The sequence below is a fragment of the Metopolophium dirhodum genome, chromosome 1 (genome assembly GCF_019925205.1).
Source record: "Metopolophium dirhodum isolate CAU chromosome 1, ASM1992520v1, whole genome shotgun sequence".
In the NCBI taxonomy this organism is placed as follows: Eukaryota; Metazoa; Arthropoda; class Insecta; order Hemiptera; family Aphididae; genus Metopolophium; species Metopolophium dirhodum.
In genome coordinates this window covers 41,969,619-41,975,548 of record NC_083560.1, presented here as the reverse complement: position 1 = coordinate 41,975,548, position 5,930 = coordinate 41,969,619, and the positions used below count along the sequence as shown (strand labels likewise).

General features: G+C 30.2%; 1 pseudogene; it reads right to left on the bottom strand.

The window, feature by feature from the left end:
• Positions 1-1,894: 1,894 nt before the first annotated feature.
• Positions 1,895-4,669, bottom strand: LOC132938869 (ecdysone oxidase-like; annotated as a pseudogene).
• Between the last annotated feature and the right edge of the window lie 1,261 nt (positions 4,670-5,930).

Sequence of the window (5,930 nt, the reverse complement as noted above, 5' to 3'; positions counted from 1 at the left end):
GCGAATGTTGATTGAGACGGCTGTGGTGTAACCTTATGTAGCATTATTAGCAATAAATAACAAAACTTTGTATCATGATCGGGGGGACGAGCAGTTAAATATAATATATCCAGGGAGAATCGTAAGATCCTATAGATATAAATACCAAAGGTTAGGCGCAGATATGTAGATATCAGAATCTTAAATAATATATTTAAATTACTAGAATTCCATTTCAGTTATAATTATGGTTCATTGTTTACTAAACCTGACAAATAATAATACTCGCAAATATAATATTCCTAAGCTATGTTCTATTATACTTTGTGACTGTATCGTAGTCATACATAGTCGTAGTGTGTATTGAGATCTGAGGTGTATAGTGAACTGCTTTACTAATCCATGGTGTATGTTTTAATATTAATGTATCGATCAGCAGTTAATCGTACATAAGGTAGAGTTCGTATTATATACATAAGTGTTATGTAACATATAAATATGTTATATTATTATACTTATAATTGTTACAACTTATTTTTAAATATCACGGTTGTTTTTATTTTACACAAAAATTATAATATTAAAATGAAAAGTAAGTATTAGCATATTTGTGTTTAATTCAAATATATTAGATTACATGTTGTATTATTTCAAACATTAAAATAAATGTAGTAGGTATATAAACAGTGAAGTCGAAATATGATAGTATAGTTTTTGCATTTAGTGACCAAACTATATACTCAGATAACGTCTAAGACCCTCAGAGTCGATATCCTCTATTCTCCTTAGTCAGTATACCTACTAGTTACACAAATTCATAATATTGTGTGTCATAAATATATAATTGTGTGTATGTTGTCGAGTAATCCTTTGAGCTGTATAAAATAGTTAGATATATGAATTTTAATTGAGATATATTTCTAAATGTGTGATTAAGCTTACTATAATCTCATCTGAATGAATTTAACTATCGAAATGATTATTAGGAATTACAATTTTGTAGTAGTAATTGACGAGGGATGGCGGGGGTGAAAATACTTTTTAGGGTGGATGGATTGGAATGTTTAAATTCATCTACGTAATTGTGACTATGTATTTTGTAAGTATGACTGTAAGTAGGAGCCTTTTATTAAATATACATGCTTTTTTAACCTACAAATGAAGTTTTATTGACATTCGTACAAAAAAAGATGTCCCTAAACAGTTCAAAACAAATCAAAATATTTTTTAAATTGTATCGTGTATAGAAAATACAAATATATACAACCAGTAAAAATGTCAAGTTTATACGTTCATTTGTTTTAGAGCTTTTTCGATAATAAACAACAAAAAAAGAACAATAGCATCTATGTTAAATATAATATAGTTATAATTTACGACATGCAAAACTACCGAAAAATATCAAAATATGTACCTACCTATTATATAGTATAGTTTATAGTATCATACTAACAAGATTATGTGCAGAACAAATTTTCTAATAAAAATAAGAAAGAAAGAAATCACTGTGGTATTTTTAAGAGGATTCAAGTGCAATATTCCTTTTTTATCTATCAACAAAGATAAAACGCAATCTTAAAGTAAAATCACATAATATGTATTGCAAAAGTTATTAGGATAACATTTTAGTCTTATGAGTTTTATACTTTATTATCTGGTAAAAAATAAATTTGTTCTTTTAAATGGATATAAAATTGTTTTGAAACAATATTAAAAAAAAATCAAAATAATATTTGTAAGACACATTTTTTTAAATGCGTATTTTTCATACTTGTAGGAGGGCTAAAGAGAGAAAAAAATAGTTGGCTGACATATTCTTAAATATTGTTTTAAATATAAACTGATCTGAAAAAAAAAATTTTTAAATTTTAATAATTATATATTTATTATATTATATATATTTATTATATATTTATTATATTCTGTTGTATATCCTCGGGTACAATGCGATCTTATTATTATACCTTTGTTGCGGTATCTCGTTACGCCATGTAGCCTTGATCATATCCGCGGCCTTCTAAGCAATTATTATGACCGCCGTTGGAGTTGGTGCTGACTAGCGTGGGCATGATAGACGAGTCCACCACCCGGAGTCCATAGACGCCGTACACCTGGAGCATTGGGTCCACTACGGCGGTCTTATCCCACTTGTGACCCATCTTGGTGGTACCGACCGGGTGGTATGTGGAAACTGTGTAGTGCCGGATCATGCATTCCCAGTAGGCGTGAGAGTGTCAACGCAAAGTCTGACAACTGGGGAACGGTGCGTCGTTCAGATGACTGCCGATCTTATGGAGAGACCTGGTCCTGGTAATTTCCAATACAAACTTAACTCCCCTCACTAGCGTTTCCACGTCCTGCCTGGCAGTCAAGTAGTTGGGCAAGATCTTGGGATGCTCGAAAAGGTTGGTGCTCCGCAACAGTATTTCGTCTCAGCTCTGAGGCTTCAACAATATCTGCAGATATACAATATGAAATGTTGATTATGTATTTATGTACATCCTATTATTGCCTATTAGACTTTGAATATTCTCAGTTCAGATTTAGATCACTATTATAATAAAACCATTGAACATATTTTCAGATATAATATAGGTCTATGAAATTATGATTTTATTTTTCAAATATCTTAGAAAAATTATGTTCCCTGTAGCGCCAAGTCCTTTTAAATATTAAAACTATCTGTGTAATGAATAATCCATGTTCAATTTCCATGTAAAACATTTAATGCAAAACAAAATAGTCAGAAAACAATTCAGCTTCATAAGTAGTATAAACTATTATCGATATATAAACTATTTAAGTATGAGAACAATGTTTTGTTCAAGCATATCTTTGTATAATTTACGTGTATTGTGCATTTGACTCTGACATACTCTATGAAATTTAAATCTTATATTTTCGTTTTCATATTTTTTTTAAACATTTTACTTACTGGTAGAGCAGACCAAACGTCTTTGTCAAGAATTAATTCATACATCAATTGATAAAACATTTCTTTTAGCCCGTGAGCTTTCCACGTTTTAATTCCACCAATGCCAGAAACAAAGGAACCAGATATTATGTTCAATCCAATGTCTGGTTGGTTTTCTGATATATTGCTGCTATTGTATTAATAACGCCATTCCTTCTACACCACCCATGACCGTTAGTGGCCCTTCGCCCTTCGACCCATAGCTGAGTATCGAATCGAGATTTTCCCTTCTCTTATGAGTTAGTGACACCTGTACAACAAGCAAAAGAGTATGTGGGAAATCATTGCAATGTGCCTATATCACCACCGTCATTATAATTGTTTTATATGATAAAAATAAATATAGTATCACCTCTGTGTCGATCAAAAACATCAGACCCCCAATGCCAATGTGGTCTTATAGATTTTTCCCGACGTTTAAATCGGATATAATGGGTGGGCAGGACCCGTTTGGACCAATTTTTCTAAAACACAGCTCGTTTGGACCAATTTTGAAGACCCGTTTGGACTAAAAAATATTACTTTTATACAACTCGTTTTTATTTTTATTATTATTATTGTTTTTTTATATAATAAATAATAATATCAAGTATGTATGATTACTTCGTCTTAAAGATAAAAATATTAAAAAATAAATAGGTACATTAGGTAAAAATTATTAATTTTTTCAGTCGACTGAATTACGAAAATATATTTTTTTAAATTCGAGCTGCTTGAAACATTTGTCCAATAATCTTCAGATACGTCAATTGAGATATCTCACCATTTTGATATTGTGCCCATCGTGCATGTAGTATGTTGTGTTTTTTAAGTGTGTCATTTCTTTGAACATTAATTTTATTATTTGAAATTGATGATATTTTCAGCATAGTTTGAACTTGGAAATCTTTAAGAACGTCAATTACTTGGAAAATGTTTAGATGGGGTGTATAAAATTGTGAATTGTAATGAGAGTGAAACGATTCAGGACCATTTGTTGTACGTGGTGAATCGGAAGGTTCTGTTGCCCAAATATAAGGATTAAAATCTGCATAAATTAAAAAAAATCAAAACTAAATGAAAATAATATAATAAATATATATATTTTAAAATATTAATTAGCTTGGCGGGCTAGTGAAACTTTAGCGGGCCGTAGTTTGGTTGGTTGGTACGTTTAGGCTGCTCTTAATAATTGTTATTAAACCATATTTTTTTATCAATTTAAACGCAAGATTTACATTTTATTTACAGTAGGTAAGTACATAAGCATTACTCACCAGGTCACGCTGTATCCTGAGGTTCGGTTTTATATTTCCAATCAATCTCAGATAGGTGCTCACTGCCAACCAACAAAAGCACGTCTGATAGTACCGTTTCATGTCCACCAGCTTATATTAGTAGTACATTCCAGTTTTCGACTTTAGTCAATCTATTTGCCAGCACCGCACCTGAGTTATAGTTGTTGTATTTTTATTTCATAATACTGTAGGTACCTATTTAACTCTGAAGAAATTATCGACACGATATCGTGATAAAAATAGTACAAAACGTGTAATAAATTATAATTTTATAAGATAAATACCTATGGCTATAATATATATTATTTTTACCTGCCGATCCGCCGCCAACTATTATAAAACCGTAATAGCTGAGTAACATATCTACAGGCTGGTCATTGATCCCTGGTCCAGTATCTGTTACATCGCCTTGGAAGTAAATAATAGTTGTATACAACATGGTCAGGAAGGCCAAATTAAAATATGTTAAATTAGCTTATCATAGTATGATATCTATCTTTGGAATATACTTTACAAAATATTGATGTTTTTAGGTGATATAAAAAACAAAATAAATATTATTTTAACGCACGAAGACGCGTGTTTGCATGTGTGAGTACTGATCACTTCGCAATTTTTTTACCCTACGCAGACACACACACTTAGGTACGTAAGAACTGAGACATTTTTAAAATTGTCTATATTGAAAACACAAAGTTGGTCAATATGAGTCAAAGATTTTGATAGGGTAACTGAGATCGAAAAGTGAATGGCGGAATTTCAAGCATATTAAATATAAAAAACTACAGTATAATAATACCTATATAGGTAATACTAAAGAGTCTATCATTTAAAATAACAAAAAATACGAAATATTGTGTGCCGGTTACAGCTATAATTACTAAATACTTACTATACAATTAGATATACATATCAGCAACTAACATTCTTTACAAATCATTAATATTTGATAGATATTAATTTATTTTTTAAGGTTAATTAATTTGATTTTAAAATATAATAGTATATCGTAGGTCGGGGCCATGATTACAGATGTACGGGTTACTCAATAAAACTTATTCAATAAAATGTGAATTCGTACGCACGACTGTTGTTATGTATGTGCATAGGGTCGTTGAGTAACTTGTATATCTTAAATCGTGGTGGGAGCATGTTAAGGTTATTAGATACTAATAATAAATGAATAATGATAACTTATAATAATTGTGCGTCCTAGGAAGATGGCTGCTGCCCGCCAGACCGTCACGATTTTGTTTACATCTAAAATTACTAAAATGTCCTTTCTGATTGTATCTATTCTGAGCTAATAGTACCTAATAATCTTGATGCATGTATCGTTTCCTCAAATATACCTCTCTATATATTCCATATTTTTGGAAAAACTATGCATTTTCACGTACTTATAGATACGTGTGTAATATATTATCAGTAGGTATTAGAGTTTATATAATAGGTATGACATACCTGATATGTTGAATGTTTCTATACAAATAATAATAACAACTAATATTATCTAGCATACGAGTAGGTATACAATATTTTATACTTATTACAATTTATAATGTAAATAACTTATTCACTATACGTATAAATTAAAATACATAATATTTTGTAACACATTCTATATATATGAAATATAATAGTGATTGAAAAGTCATGCCAAAAGTAGCTTGTACATAAATACATAATATTTTGATTAT